This window comes from Scyliorhinus canicula, chromosome 6, assembly GCF_902713615.1.
Source record: "Scyliorhinus canicula chromosome 6, sScyCan1.1, whole genome shotgun sequence".
Classification (NCBI taxonomy): domain Eukaryota; kingdom Metazoa; phylum Chordata; class Chondrichthyes; order Carcharhiniformes; family Scyliorhinidae; genus Scyliorhinus; species Scyliorhinus canicula.
The window spans coordinates 127,035,649-127,051,464 of record NC_052151.1 but is presented as its reverse complement, the minus strand read 5'-3'; the positions used below and the strand labels follow the sequence as shown (position 1 = coordinate 127,051,464).

The 15,816-nt window shown below is 46.7% G+C and overlaps 1 non-coding gene across 1 annotated transcript; it reads left to right on the top strand.

Moving 5' to 3' along the window:
- The first annotated feature begins 13,787 nt into the window (after positions 1–13,787).
- Positions 13,788–13,900, top strand: trnas-aga. Its single transcript has 2 exons — positions 13,788–13,824; positions 13,856–13,900. It is a non-coding gene; the product is annotated as a tRNA-Ser (tRNA).
- Positions 13,901–15,816: the final 1,916 nt, after the last annotated feature.

The following is a 15,816-nucleotide window of genomic DNA, read 5'->3' as shown; positions in this document are numbered from 1 at the left end:
CTTGCTGCCCCCATGGGAGCATCCACCCCCCAACTCTCCATGCGGCCCCAACCTTCCCTCCACCCCCTCCCCCTTCAGACCCCCAACCCTCCCTTCACACACCCGCTCCCACCACTGTGAAACATGTGTGTGGCTAACGATGCCCTCCCTGTGTCTCCTCAGGATAAGCTCTCCCACAATCGCTGGGAGAGGTTCCAGACTGGAGGTGAGGTGCCGGACATAAGAATCCTTATCACCTTCAGTGAACGTGCCCTGGAGGTGACTGGTGTGGTTGAAGACAGGGTGGTCACCAACACGGAGGCTGGTGGATGCCGCAGAGCTGAGGAACCACAGGATACCAGCCAGAGGACCAGTCAAACGTGAGTTGTTACTGCCTTATTGACTGATCCAACCCTCCCACTGACCATATATCAATTCTCCCGCAGGTCCTCCAGCCGATGGAACTGGCCCATCCAGGGTGGCCCCCTCTCCAACCTCCCATGAGACCACCTCGGAGGAGAGCTCCGAGGATGCCACCATAATAGTCGCGTCACAGCTGTCATCCCCACCCTCCACCAGCACAGATACACACATCTCGGTGGGAAATGTCAGTGGTCAGGCATATGGGGCACAATCTGGTGAGCACCACACAGCAGCTGATGTACATCAGATGGAGGCAGGAACCCCCAGGCGAGACAGCAGTCGGAGAGCTGCTGGATCCCAGCACCCAGCTGGGTCTCAGCCTGATGCTGAGCCTCTGGAAAAGGTCATCCTGGAGCTGTTGGGGACATTAGGGTGCACCCGTGACATTCAGAGGGAGATGTCAGCATCGCCAGGGCTGGCAGAGCCGATGATGCAGGGGCAGCTGGGGCTCGAACCAGCTCCCCTCCATCCCAAGTTGAACTCCAGGGACCTATGGGCAACGAGCGGGAAGAGGGGGTGCCGGGTGCCAACTCAGTGACATCCCATGGAGTGATGACAGTGGACACCAGCTCCCCCGAGTTCCACCCCTCTGATGAGAGGCTGCATCTCGCAGCCAGCACACCGACAGGGTGGCATGGCTGTGCTTGTGCCACCGACAAGTGAGCCAGGGCCCTCTGGCCTCTTAATTCCCAGAGGTTGCCCACCAGGGGCATCAAAGTCCACAGGACGAGGTAAGCAGCTGGTTGCCTCCACCTCAGATGTGCATCCTGGTGACACACCTAGACGTAGCGGTAGAGTTAGGAGGGCCAAGCATATCAAGGATCACTGAGGGAACTGGGGAAGGGGAGCAGGGATGGGGGTAGTTAGGGGGTAAGGGGACGGGGGTGGTGGAGGAGGGGCAGCACCATCTGGAGAGTGGGGAATTGTAAAACACAATAAGCATCCTTGTGCAAAACCAGTAATTATAATAATAATCATCACTTATTGTCACGAGTAGGCTTCAATGAAGTTACTGTGAAAAGCCTCTAGTTGCCACATTCCGGTGCCTGTTCGGGGAGGCCGGTACGGCAATTGAACCCGCACTTCTGGCCTTGTTCTGCATTACAAGCCAGCTGTTCTCCACTGTGCTAAACCAGCATGACACCTCCGTCACTTTATTCTGTAATGTGGGCCTACCTCCGAATCCTTGGCATCTCTCTCCAGGCATCCCCCCTCCCCGTGGCACTCAGCCATCCCCCGGCCGTGGGCATGTCCCCGGAACTGCATGTGTGGTGTTGCCTCCCATACAGTGTCCAGGCATCAAGGTTGGATTGGGATGCTGGGCAATGATTCCCACATGTTACACCCACATGAATCCACTCGGGTTGTGTGAAGTGCTCACCTAACCACGATTGCCAATTCCCTGTTAGTCTTCAGCCGCACTGCCAGAGGTCTCGCCAGTCGATGGGGGTTATAGGTGGTCAGTAGAGCAGACGGGCAGGGACAAGGGTTGCCCCCCGAACTGGTACACACAATCCAGGGGTTGGAATAGTGGTGCTGCGAGCAGTTGCCCCCCAGCGCCTCCCTCCCACCCTCCCATGGCAGGCCACCCCTGCAGAGGGTCTCCATGCCCAGCCGAGGGACCCCCTCCACCCCATGCTGAGCACTGGGGTGGCAATCGCAGCACCCCCAGGTTCTTTGCCTGTGAGCAAAAATGGCTACTCACCTCGTTGGCTCCCCAGAAAAGCCCATCCTCCAGGTTTATGTTTTTCAAAATCACTACTAATCGACGCCAGCGTGAGCACTTGCTGGGGAAGCTGTTGGATATGGGGAGCCTCTTAATAATTGTATGGAAATAGGGCTTAAGTGGTAATAATTGGTTTCTTGTCACAGTATGGCGAGATCCCGATTTCACCAGCAGGAGTGGGCCATTTGCATCGCAAACTGTTTGGCGCCTGTCGCGGTTCTCATTTTCAGCCACTCCCGCTATTCACTGGCCTTGTTTCATTGAGCTTATGTCATGAGGCTTCTGCTCCTTTAGTTTTTTTTGGTAAATATTTTTATTGAACATTTCAAAATGTACAAATACAGAAACATAACACAAAAACAGGAACAGCCCCCCAACCACCACCCACCCTCCCGCCAGCCCCAAAAGCTGACAGTGACCAGCTCTTTAAAATCTAGAACAAGTGTTGCCATCTTATATAGCACCCCCCAATCGACCCCTCAGCCTGTATTTAACTTTCTCCAAATACAAAAACTCCAGCAGGTCCCCCAGTCACACTGAGGAATGTGAGGAGAAGCTGCCCTCTACTCCATCAGAACCCACCTACAAGCAATCAGCGAGTCGAAGGCTAAAAATCTGCCACCACTCCCGCCTGCAGCTCCGGCAGCTTTGACACTCTGAATAATGAAATGATTCTAATGAAATGATCTCATGAAATGAAATGAATGAAAATCGCTTATTGTCACAAGTAGGCTTCAAATGAAGTTACTGTGAAAAGCCCCTAGTCGCCACATACCAGCGCCTGTTCGGGGAGTCTGGTACAGGAATTGAACCATGCTGCTGGCCTGCCTTGGTCTGCTTTAAAAGCCAGCGATATAGCCCTGTGATAAACCAGGCCCAGAACTACTGGACCCGGCTCCAGCTCCGCGATCAGCGACATGGTGCTGAAGAGCCCCAAACGTTTGCACGTTAGGACATGCCCAGAACATGTACGGGATTCTCTGGGCCCCTCCCACACCGCTCACACTTATCTTCTACCCCTTCAAACACCTGACTCATCCTTGTCCTCATTAAGTGTGCCCGATGCACCACCTTCAGTTGTATGAGCCCGAGGCATGCACATGGCGCCGTGGTGTTCAACCTCCATTAGGCCTCAAACCACAACCCCTCCCTCCACCCCCATGCTCCTCCTCCCATTTCACCTTAATCCCCTCCTGTGAAGCCCTGCCCTCCACCAGCAGCCTCCCATAGATACTAGAAATGTTACCCTCCTCCAACCCGGCCAGCTACAGTACCCTCTTCACCAAAGACGTGGACGGTGCAACCGGAATACTCAAATAAACCTTCCATGCAAAATTCCAGAGTTGCCGGCTCCAACATATGGTTGTCCCTGATCGGTATCATCCTCGACCCTCTCCTCACTTTAAAGTGCTGCCGTAATTACCTCCATATTTTTAGGGTAGCCATCACCACCGTGTTACCCGAAAACCTCCTTGGAGAGAACGGGAGCGGGGGGGGGGGGGGGGGGGGGGGGGGGGGTCACCAGCGCCTGCAATCCTATTCCCTCACACAACCTGGCTTTCACCTTCATCCAGACTGACTCCTGATCCCCCCCCCACCAACCCAACACCTTCTCTGCATTTGCCGCTCAATAGTAGTAAAGCAGGTTGGGCAGCCCAAACCCCCCTGACTGCTGGGCCCTCTGTAGACCACTCCTCGGATCCTCGCCACCTTCCCTGCCCATATAAACAACAAAATCATGCTTTCCACCCCTATAAAGAATGCCTTTGGCAGAAACACCAGCAGGCATTGAAACATTGAACCATGGCAAGGTATTCATCTTCACCGATTGCACTCGCCCAGCTAACGACAGTGGGAGACTGTCCCATCTCTGTGGGTCTGACCTCACCCTGCTCATTAAGCTTGAACAATGTAACTTCCGAAGTTGTGTCCAATCTCTTGCCATCTGTACCTCTCACTACCTGAAATGCAAGTTTGTCAGCCTGAATGGCAACACTCCAAATTAGTTCCCCTCCTGAGCGGGGTGACCAGGAAACATTCACTTTTATCCCAATTCAGTTTATACCCGGTAAAATCTCAAAACTGCTTTAGTATCCCCATTTTGTCCCCCATCGTCGGGATAGAGCCGTGATGTACAGCAATAGGTTGCTGGCATGCAGAGACACTCGAGACACCCTATTCTCCTCCCTTTCTCATTATCCTCCTCCACTTATCCGAGCTCCTCAAGGTGATGGCCAAAGACTCAATCACCAACGCATATAGGAGAGGGAACATAGGGGACCACTGCCTAGCTCCCCCATGCAGTCGGAAGTAGCCTAAGCTTACATTATTTATCTGGGTACTCCTGGTACAATTCCTAGTGCAACAACTTAACCCACAACGCAAATTTCGTCCCTATCCCAAATCGCTCCAGCACCACGAGCAGATACCTCCACTCCACCCTATCAAAGGCCTCTCTGCATCCAGCGCCACTTCCTGCTCATCCCCCTCTGCATGAGATGGCACCACATTCAACAGATGCTGCATAATGGAAGACAATCGCCTGCCTTTCACAAATCCTGTCTAATTCTCCGCAATGAACTGCGGGAACCACCACTCCAACATGAGCGGTAGCACCGTTGCTGAAATCTTGTATCTATGTTCAACAACAAGATTGGTTGGTATGACCTACATTCCACCGGGTCTCTATCCTTGTCCAGAAGTATTGAAATAGAAGCCTGACTCATTGTTTCTGGGAGCACTTCCGCATCCTCAAACGCCTCCAGCAGCAGCGGGACCAACCTGTCCATGAATGTTTTATAAAAGTCCACCGAGAACCCATTGTTTATTCTGTGTTGTGGTCGTAGTACAGATGCACACAGAACATCTAATTCCTTGACTAGTAAGATACGTTATTAACAGAATAAACACGTGGAGAGATAAATAACAAATTATGGTACTAACGGTAACAAGTAAATTAATGCAGTGAATTGTCCTGCAGCTACTTCTCGTGCGACTATCCTCGAGTACGACTTACTACCAACTACCGGATATTTCAAGTCCCATGTTAGATCTCTATCGCCACCAGCTGGTTTGAGGGCAAATTGATAACTATATACATTAATATATACAAAACTGTACACAGGCATATCACCACACCCATCCGCCCCCGGTGCCTTCCCGTCTCCATATTCCTAATTGCCTTCCTGACTTCCTCTGCCCTGCAGAGGCTCTTCCAATCATCCTGGTCCTCCTCCTACATACTTGGACACTCCAACCCACCCCTACCAAAAATCAACCATGTCCTCTGGAGATTCCGAGCTGTATAACATTTTGTAAACCATCTCAAACACTCTGTTCACTTTCTCCGGTGCAGAAACCAACTCATCCCACCCCCCATCCACGTATCTCAAAGATTTCCGGGGTGTTGCCTGCCACCTCAACTGGCATGCCAGCAGCCTGCTGGCCTTCTCCCCATACTCATAGATTCTCCCCTCGCCCGTTTCAACTCTGAGCCACCTTATCCATGGTCACTAGGTCACATCGTGCCTGCAACAGCTTCCTGTTCACCAAAAGCTCTGGGGTAGGGTCCTGCAAATACTTCCCATCCACCTCCAATATCTAAACCACCAGCTACTGGCATTCCTCCCTCTCTTCCCTGTCCACCTGTGCCTTATATGCAATCGCCTCTCCTCTCACCACAGCCTTCAGGGCACCCATGGCAACCAGGGCGAAACCTCTCCATTCCTATTGATTCTGCATAATCATCCAACACCTTGGCCATCTTTACACAAAACCCTAGCTCTGCTAAGTGTCCATATCCAAACTCCACGCTGGCCGTAGAGCTGGCCCCCTCTCCAAAACCACATCCACCAAGGGTGGACCATGGTCGAAAATTCCAATCGTAGAGTACTCCACTTTCTGCACCCACTGCAGCAGAACCCTCCCCATTATAAAAAAGTTGTTCCGCGAGTAGACCTTATGTACTGATGAGAAGAAAGAAAATTCCCTCTCCCTCGGATGTAGGAATCGGCACGTGTAGGTCCACCCCCATCTCTGTCATAAATTCCACTAATACCTAACCCCCACCCTACCCCCAAAGGGGTAAGCGACTTTGGCCTGGAGCGGTTGCCTTTCGGTACCTGGAAGGACCCTGTGACGTAAATCTTTAGGACGACCCTCACCTTGGTGGCCACCGGGAGCAGGTGCCCTCCCCCATTTCCCTGCAGTGCCAGATGTGCCATGATCTGGCAGATATGTTGGACTGTCCCCCTGCTCAGCCTGAGTTTTTGATGGCATGCACATTCTGGCAGGTCCTTGAATGACATGTGTTACCGGTACACTAGAGGCCTTATGTAGCACCTCCTTTGCACCTCCTCCTACTTGCCCTGTTGGGTGGCCGGCTCTCCATCCCCAGCAACTGCCTCCTATTCCGCTGCTGCACGTTCCGCTGCTGCAGCTTCCTCCTCTTCCTCGAGCAGCTCCAGCTCGTACAGCCGCAGTGCATCCCCCAGGGCTGCGGCGACTAGCAGGAAGGCCACCATTGCTGGTTGAATTCCAATATCAATTGTCTGCAGGGGTGAAAGCCCGACATATTAACATGGCGCTTACCCTCGAAGAAAGCATTTCCTCGTGAAAAACAAACTTAAACCTTTGTTGTGATCAACAAAGGAGGATGAGCAGAGGGGAAACAATTCACTCCTCACCCGGCCATTACAAGTGGGATGGTCAAGCTAAATTCCCACCATTTTTACTTCATCAGACGTATGAGGCTAGTCCAGAGGAGTGAGGGTCGAATGTAATGGTGGAGTTTAGTTTAATTATGCCATACAGATGTGCATGCAGTGTTAATTACATTCAAACTTAGGGCTACAAAGTCTCAGAGCAGCAGCGAAAGTACCACTGGCACTACCGGGGCCTCAAAAAGCCCAGGTGAATTTATTTTTTCTTTCTTTTTAAAGGTGTCATGTGGACCCTACTCCTGCCTCCACAAGGATTTCTTGGGTCACCCTTCTTCTGAGATCCCTCATTCCACTACAGCCTACAATTTTTTCCTGATCCCTTTCCTTACTTACCTTGCTTGGGATCAGTCCCTGTGTCTCTAGCAGTGGCTTGACCTCCTGAGACTTGTCTCTTCCGCCTGCCAGCTCACTTGTCATTCTAGCAGGCTACGGGGAGCGGGTCTTGGGGCATGCAAGATCTCCTGAGCCTCACACTCCATGGAGCTGGATGAATTGTAGCCCATTTCAGCTTCCACAGTTCTAATTTCTGTCCAAACTTTTATCAGGCACATTGAGTTATGACATGTGATGAACGTATTGCAGTAACCATTCACCGTATATGTAACTGTACCACGCTGTTGCCCATGAGGGCACCACCTATGGACCATTGCAAGGTATTACCTGTGATGTATCATATTGGTGCCTTTGTGGGCTCCGCCCTTGGCTCCTCCCCTTGAGGGGAGGTATAAGAGCAGTAGCTCTGTAGGCGGTTCTCAGTAGCAGAGCAGTCGATTAAAGCCACAGTTACATCTACTCTCTGTTTCGCGTGAATTGATGGTCGCATCATGACAAAAAATAATGACCCAGATCTCCTGGTGTCTGGGTTATTGTTCACAGATGTATGACCCAAGATGTGGGTCAGGAACCTGTGGAATTTCTGACACATTGACTCCCTGGAAATGGCCCAGGAAGTTTAATCTTGTGATGGACAATTGTTCTGCTCCCTGGGATCTTCTGCGCATATTTTTGGCTCTGAATTAGATATGGAGGCTTTGGACTGTTCAGGTTTACTTACCTGAATAGTTAACCAGGAAATGTTGGACAGAAAAATCCTAGTCTAATTCTTGGATGACCACAGAACTGACCCCTCCACTCAACTAGCACTGCAGTCCCCAACCAACCCCTGAAGCAAACCTGACTACTCCAGCCCACTTACCCATCCTCACCAATTTACTACCTTACCCAATTAGCACCCTACCAACCTGCCACTCTACCCATCTTCCACTGCCATCCAGCCCACTTACCCATTTAACTCACCCACCTACCCATTGTAATTGAAAATACAGAAAAATGTGTCATTTGAAACATGGAAGTCTGGCAATATCTGGTCTGAGAGGATACAGGGAAAGATCCCACAAAAGGTTAATAGCAGCTGCAAAGAGCAGGATTATAAAATGCAGATTCTTTCTCACAAGCAGGCTTATCAAACACACAGGATCATTGTGGTAAGCTAAAACAATGGCTCACACCTTTATTGAAAGTAACTATCTCAGGAGGCATCTGAAAAAGCATGGATAAGAGTTTCAATTGAATTAAGTGACGAATGTTTAAAGCAGGCAGGTCTTTCAAGTCATAACCAAGTTAAATTTTAGCATACAGCTAAAAGCAAAGTCTCACACCTTAATTGAAATTAACTCTCTTAGTAAACAGCTGGAAAGGATGGATGATGCTCAGTCGAATTTGGTGTCAATTCTAAGTGCAAAATTCTACGAACATCAAGTCAATTAAAAGAAAATTGGAGACGACCTGTCTACGAGAGACATAATTTAAAGTCAAAATCAAAGGCAAAGTTATGAGCTGGGGACAATTGGAAAATTAAACGATTCAAAATCACAGAAATAAAAGTAACACCTATTGAAACCAAAGCATTTTGTAATCAGATCTGAGAGGTGATGTTATGCCCAAAATGAATAATTAGTTGTATTCAAATGTTTACATCAAAGATACTTTTTAACAATCAAAGTGAAACAAGCTCATTTACAATAAAGTCGATAAAACTTAATAACTCTTTGAAAGAGAATATAAACCGGAAGAAAGGCAACAGCAACAGGAGAGAAGGGGAGGAGAACTCAGAGAGAGAGAGAGAGAGCTCGGTCATGGGAAAGACAAGATAAGCAGCCGAGTTTAAACAGTTATACATCTAAGGAAGACTAGAATTTAAACAGGAGTCAGAGTCAGCTTAGAGATAGCTAGCAGAGTTAGCTCTTATAGCTCAGTACATGGATCAACAAGACACAGCAACAGAGCTAACCAGCGAATACATCCCAAAATGACCAGAATTTAAAGAAGATTGAGTGTCAAGGTGGGCCTGAAGGTCCCTTCAACCAACAGGAAGGATCCAGAAGCAAGGTCTTTTTACCTTTCTGTAAAGAAAGTATTTGCAGCTTTTAAAAGAAAAAATATAATAATAAAATAACTTAACTTAACCTGAAAAAGTGTTTTTTTCCTAAAGTCTACGTTACTTACTTAGCAATGCAGGACCCAGGACATCGATGCTACTAAGTGGTAAGTAGATAAAATCTTCGGTGAAGGTATGGGTTATACTGAGGGATAACTTGAAAATATAGTTTAACCTGAATAGCACCCACCGTAGCCTGCATCGGAGTCAGGGACTGAGAATCTCTGTTCACCATTTAGAATATTGGCCCTTTTTTGGTATAGGGGGAATTCTAAGAATAGTGGTGAGTTTTCAAAAACACCATCCAGCCACCCGACTCATTCATCCACTTACCCATTCAGCCATTCACTCTGGACATTTAAACTTAACTCATGGTAGCTAATGCTTTAAAAGAGGAAATGTTTTCTGCATGTTTCTTTTCACTCCTCTCTGCATGGATTCCTGTGCTGAGCAAGTTATTCCGGCTGCTGCATTAGCAGTTGGATCCTTTTAAATAAGTGAACAGTTTTCTGACTGATCAACGTCAAAAGCAGTGGTTCCAAAGCTGATCGGAAAATGTGGGCCAATAATAAGAAATATTCATCCAGCAACATTATAACGGCAGTACTGGTAATTTTTGAACTGTCACATGGGAAAAGCAGCTGCTAATTTACGCACAACTAAATAGCAATGTGATAATGATCCAAACCCGTTTTAATAATGTTGATTAAAGGATAAATACTAGCCAGGACACTCAGGGAATGTTCCTGCTCTTCTTCAAAATAGTGCCATCAGACCTTTGCCTCTGAATTTATTTATTGGTTATTTTAACTTTGTGTGCTTTGGTTATCAACCCTACTGCTGGTGGGATGACCTAACAGGGAAAGCAGGACATCTTATCTAAAAAATGGTACCTCAGTGTGTCACTCCCTCAGTAACTCAGTGGCGTGTCAGTCCAGATTATGACTCAAGCCTCTGCCATTTTTTTCATTCTCCACAAGGTGAATTATTTTTTGTCTTTAGTTTGCTGATCCTTTTATATATCAATGATTTAGATTTAAATGTAGAGGACATGAAGAATTTTTTTTCAGACGATATGAAAATTGTCCGTGTGCCTGAAAGTGAGGAAGAAAGCTGAAGACTGCAGGGTGATAGAAATGGGCCGGTCAGTTGGTCAGAAAAGTGGCAAATAGAATTCAATTTGGAGAAGAATAAGATAATGGGGAGGATAAAAAAACAATGGAATGCCCAATAAATGATGGGATTGTGATAAGTGTAGAGTAACTGAATGACCTTGGAGCGCATGTCCACAGATCCCTGGAGTGGGCTGGTACATAATGTGATCAAGAAGGAACACAGGATACTTACCTTTATTGTCCAAGGCCTAGAGTGTAAGAGCAGGGAGGTTATGCTAGAACTGTATAAAACACTAGCTAGACCACAGCCAGAGTACTCTGTACAGTTCTGCTAACTGCATTACAGGAAGGATATGATCACACCATAAGGGTACAAAAGATATTTTCAAGAATTATGGAAAGTGTCAGCAATGAAGAAAAGATTGGATAGGTTGGAGTGGTTTACTTTGAGACAGCGGATATATAATGGAAACCTAATTAGTCGATTGCAATGACTTATTTTGATTAGTAGAGAGGTCAATAATCATGGGCTATATATTTAAAGTAATTAACAAAATGATTAAAGGGGAGTTGAGGAGTAACTCCTTTTTGCTGATGGGATGGTAGGGATCTGTGACTTATTGTCTGAATGAGTATTAGAAACTGAAATCCTCATTGCAATTAAAACAAAAAACTTGGATTTGCATTTGATGAGCCACAACTGGAGGGCTGTGGATCAAGAGCTGGAAGTTAGGATCTGACAGGGTAGCTCTTTTTCAGCCAGCACAGGCATGATGGACTAAATGGCCTCCTCCTGCATCATAACATTTTCCATGTGATCATTCCAATCTTTTTTTAACTTTAAACTTAAACAGGAAGGCTCTACAGCGCAACCTGCTGGCATGATTGGGCTTGTGACAGTTAATAATAGCTCACATAAACATTGGGAAATTATGAAAGGGCACTGAGAGGCGTAACATGGAATAGCGCAGTGCTAGTGCTTGCAAGACACTGTAATTACAATGTGGCACATTTAAGTATATGAGCCAGATTTAACTTTCTGGCAGTATTGGATTTGTGAGGGTTGCAAGTGTTGCAACACTGTTCAAAGCAGGGAGCCTAGTCAGTCAGCCGTCAGCCTAACATCAGTGGTGGAGAAAAGTCTTGCGACCATAATCTGGGGCAAAATTGTCACTTGGAAGAAGAAGTCTTTCAATAAATGACAACCAACATGGATATCTTATGCAAATTATATTTGATTAACTTTATTTAGTTTTTCAATATCTGGCTCCCGAGGCCTGCTCAAGGAACTTACCTTGAAAACTTATTTTCCCTCAGTTTTCTGCTCATCCAATCATAAGCTGGCTTCTCCATGCATTTGCTATTGGTTGGCTCACTAGTTTGACAAACCTGCCATAGAAGAAAAGGTCAGTATGCTAAAAATCCCAAGGAGACAGGACCAGGGACTCACCAAAATTAAGGTAATCAAAATATTAGGAATGTAGAAAATAACGGCACCAAAGAACGACAACTTCCCAGGGCCAGATGCTTTCCATCCCAGCGTTTTATAGGAAATAGGTGAGGAAATTGCTTATGACTGATGCACAATCAATGGACACGAAACAAAGGAATAGTCCGAAGCGAAGGCTTTAATCAGCAAGAAGTGAGCCCAGCAGCAGGAGTCCAGAAATGACCTGGCTGCTGGGGAACGCGGGTTCTTATACCCCGCCTCATAGGCAGAGCTACCTTCCTCTCGACCAATGAGAATACAGAGGACACAATACTTGGGCCAATGGCAGCAAGCCCTCTGACCCATGGCAGCTCACACTCCCAGGTACCGTAATACCCCTAGTCATACTACCACAATGACAAGAGTATAACTTTCCAAAGCTCTCTTCTCCAAGAGCCATTTCTGTGGATCGTAAAATTGCATGTTATTCTCTATTTCTGAAAGTTGCAAAGAAAACCAGGAAATTATAGTCCAGTTTGCCTTACATTTGTTGTTGGAGAATTATTACAAGTCTGTAATTAAGGATGGGGTGACTGAATGCCTAGAAAACTTTCAGTTGATCAGACAGAACCAGCATGAATTTGAAAGGGCTAAGTCATGGCTGACAAACCTGACTGAATTTTTTGAAGAGGTGATAGAAATAGTGGACGGGGGTTATTTATGGCTGTTACTTATAAGGACCTCCAGAAGGTGTTTGATAAATTCTGTTATCAGAGAATGCTGGCTTAAGTTTAAATTCTTACAATTGAAGGCAAATTATTGAGCTGGTTAGGAAACTGGCTAAGCAACAGGAGATGGAGTAGGAATGATAAACAGGTACTCTAATAAGCAAAATGTAACTAGTGAGATCCCACTGTAGTAAGGATATTCACTGTATATATTAATAACTTAGATGATGGGATAGAAAGCCACATATCCAAATTTGCTGATGACACAAAGATAGGTAGCATTGTAAGCAATGTACATGGAACAATTAAATTAGACATATTGATAGGTTAAGTGATTGGACAAAACTGTGGCAAATCAATTTCAATATAAGCAAATGAGAACTCATCCACTTTGGGCCTAACAGAATACTTTCTAAATTGAAAATATATGATTCGGGATCAGGGATGCAAGAGCAGTGAACAAAGAAATGTACCCCTGGAATAAGATAGCAGAAGACCAAAAGGTCCACAATTGGGTGAAGAAACTAATCTGGCAGCTGGGAAAGGGAACAGTATCTTAACAGTGTCTGTGAACAGATTTAGTTTTATTTATTCTCTCACGGGATGTGGGCTTTGATGGTTAGACTGTCATTTATTGCCGATCACCAATTGTCCTCGAGACGGTGGTGGTGAGCTGCCCTCTTGAACTGATGTTATAAATGCAGGTACATCTACAATACTGTTTCGAAGGGTGTTCCAGAATTTTGACGCAGTGACAGTGAAGGAACAGTGATGTAGTTCCAAGTCAGGATGGTGTGTGGCTCAGAGGGGAACTTGCAGGTGGTGGTATTCCCATGCATTGGTTTCCCTTGCCCTTCTAGTGTAGAGGTCACAGGTTTGGAAGGTGCTGTCATAGAATCCTTGGTGAGTTTCTGGAGTGCATTTTATAGATGGTCCACACTACTGCCACTGTGCTGGAGGGGGGTGAATTTTTTTTAAGGTGGTGAATGAGGTGCCGATCAAGCAAGCAACTTTGTCTTGGATGGTGTTACACTTCTGGAATGTTGTTGGAGCTGCATTCATCCAGGCAAGGAGAGATTTTTCCATCACATTCCTGACATGAGTCTTGTAGATGGTGGGCATGGTTTGTGGAGTCAGAAGTTGAGTTCTCTGCACAGAATTCCCAGCCTCTGATCTGCCCGTGTAGCCATGATATTTATAAGGCTAGTCCAGTTCAGCTTCTGGTCAATGTAGTCGTGGCCTAGTGGTTAAGGCGATGGACTAGATGCGGCCGAGTGGTTAAGGGGATGGACTAGAAATCCATTAGGATCTTCCCGCGCAGGTTCGAATCCTGCCGACTACGGTACTTCATTTTTTAGGGGCTGGTTTAGCTCACCAGGCTAAATCGCTGGTTTTTAAAGCAGACCAAGCAGGCCAGCAGCACGGTTCGATTCCCGTACCAGCCTCCCTGGACAGGCACCGGAATGTGGCGACTAGGGGCTTTTCACAGTAACTTCATTGAAACCTACTCGTGACAATAAGCGATTTTCATTTCATGGTAACCCCCAGAATATTGATAGTAGGGAATTCAGCAATGGACATCAAGGGGCTATGGTTAGATTCTCTCTTGTTGGAAATGGTCAATGCCTGGAACTTCTGTGGTGTGAATGTTACTTGTCCCTTGTCAGCCCAAGCCTGGATATTGTTCAGGTCTTGCTGCTTATGAACATGGACTGCTTCAGGATCAGAGGAGTCGCAAATGGTGCTGGAGATTGATTTGGCTATCATCAGTGAACATTTCATTTCTGACCTTCTGCTGGAGGGAAGGTCATTGATGAAGCAGCTAAAGATGATTAGGCCTAAGATCCTAACCTGACAAACTTCTTCAGCAATGCCCTGGAGTTGTGATGATGACCTCCAATGACCACAACTCTCTTCTTTTGTGCAAGGTATGGCTCCAATCAGTCTAGTATTTCCCCCCCCCCCCCCCCCATGCCATACTCGGTCAAATGCTGCCTTGATGTCAAGGGCAATCATTCTCACCTTATCTCTTCGGTTCAGCTTTGCCCATAAATGAATCAAGGTTGTAATGAGCTCAGGAGCTGAGTGGCTCCGAAGGAACCTAAACTGAGCATCAGTGAGTAGTCTATTGGTGCCGCTTGATAGCTCTGTCAACAATCACTTTGTGATGGTCGAGAGTAGACTGATTGGCATTAATTGTTTGGGTTGGATTTGTCTGCTATTTGTGATCAGGACATACCTGGGCAATTTTCTATATTGCCAGGTAGATAGCAGTATTGTAGCTGTACTAGAACAGCTTGGCCAGGGGTGCAGCAAGTTCTGAAACACCAGTCTTCAGTACTCTTGCAATAATGCTGTCAAGGGGGCCCGTAGCCTTTTCAGTAACCAGTGTCCTCAACCATTTCTTGCTATGGGGCTTGTTTAGCACAGGACTAAATCGCTGGCTTTGAAAGCAGACCACGGCAGGCCAGCAGCACGGTTCAAGTCCCGTACCAGCCCTCCCAAACAGGCGCCGGAATATGGCAACTAGGGGCTTTTCACAGTAACTTCATTGAAGCCTACTTGTGACAATAAGCGATTTTCATTTCATTTCATGTGGAGTGAATTGAATTGGCTGAAATCTGTGATTCTGGAAACCTCAGGGGGAATCAGAAATGTATAATCCACTCAATACACAGGATAGGTTGTGCAAACTATGCATGCATTTCCTTGAGTATTAATGGTAAGATAAGCACAGTGGATAGCACTGTTGCTTCACAGCATGAGGGTCCTGGGCTCGATTCCCGCTTGGGACACTGTCTGTGTGGAGTCTGCACATTCTCCCTGTGCTTGCGTGGGATTCCTCTGGGTGCTCCGGTTTCCTCCCAAAAGTCTTGAAAGATGTGCTTGTTAGGTGCATTGGACATTCTGAATTCACCTCAGTGTACCTGAACAGGCGCCGGAGTGTGGCGACTAGGGGATTTTCACAGTACCTTCATTGCAGTGTTAATGTAAGCCTACATGTGACAATAATAAAGATTATCATTATTATGATGGAGCTGTTACAGTAGAGAAATTATATCCTCCGATAGGGGGCTCAGAACCTTAATATTAGAAATATTGATCAGAGAGCATTTTTTCACACAAAGGTTTGTGGAAATCTGACCCTGAAAAGGCTGTTAAAGATGGATCAATTGAAAATTTCAAAACTAAGTGATAGTTTTTTTCAGATAAGGGCAATGTAGGAAGATAGTGTGAAGATACAGATCTTGAGTGTTG